Raw genomic sequence first — 701 nt, forward strand, 5'->3', positions numbered from 1 at the left:
CTCCCCGCCCCGGCCCGGGTCACTCGCCGTCGCGGTGGGCGGCCCCCGGCGAGTCCACACCCCTGCCCCGCCTCCTCCCGGTAGGAAACTCCGGGACCCTGCAAGGGGTGACTCACCCCAGTGATTCAACCGCGCTGCCGAGCGCGGAGCTGCCCTGGGGGACGCAGGCGGGTCTAGGTGCGGCGGGGGCCCGGGTCCCCAAAGGCCCTCGGATTAACCCAGGCCCGCGACTCCGACGTGAAGCTTAGGTGGGCTGCAGGTCTATGGCAGGAAAGGGAGGGCGCCTTGGAAGGATTCTTCCCTTCCATTTGGTGATAAAGTGGGAGCGGCGGCATTTACAACCTTTAATAGAAAGCACGGGCTCTGGGCTCCGCTCGGGCAGCGGAGGGCATTTCCCGGGCGCTTTGCCCACCTGAGGCTGAGGCTCGGGACCTGCAGCGAAGTAAACGTGTGGCGGTGAGCAGGGCGCTCTCCCAGCCACGATGGCTTCTTCTACCCCACGAGGGTAAGAATACCTGGCCTACCCACCTCGCGGGGCCCTTAGCGGGTCGCACAGGAGAAAGGCGGTGCGAATGCCGGAGTCAGCCACGATGTGACCGGCTCGGCTCACAGGTCTGAGCGTCAGTTGGCCCGGGCACCGCCCGGTACGACCAGAGATAGTGACTGAGGAAGAGCAGCCTCACATCTGGCAGTTTGCCTCT

The sequence above is a fragment of the Rhinopithecus bieti genome, unplaced genomic scaffold (genome assembly GCF_001698545.2).
Source record: "Rhinopithecus bieti isolate Rb0 unplaced genomic scaffold, ASM169854v2 scaffold_11919, whole genome shotgun sequence".
In the NCBI taxonomy this organism is placed as follows: Eukaryota; Metazoa; Chordata; class Mammalia; order Primates; family Cercopithecidae; genus Rhinopithecus; species Rhinopithecus bieti.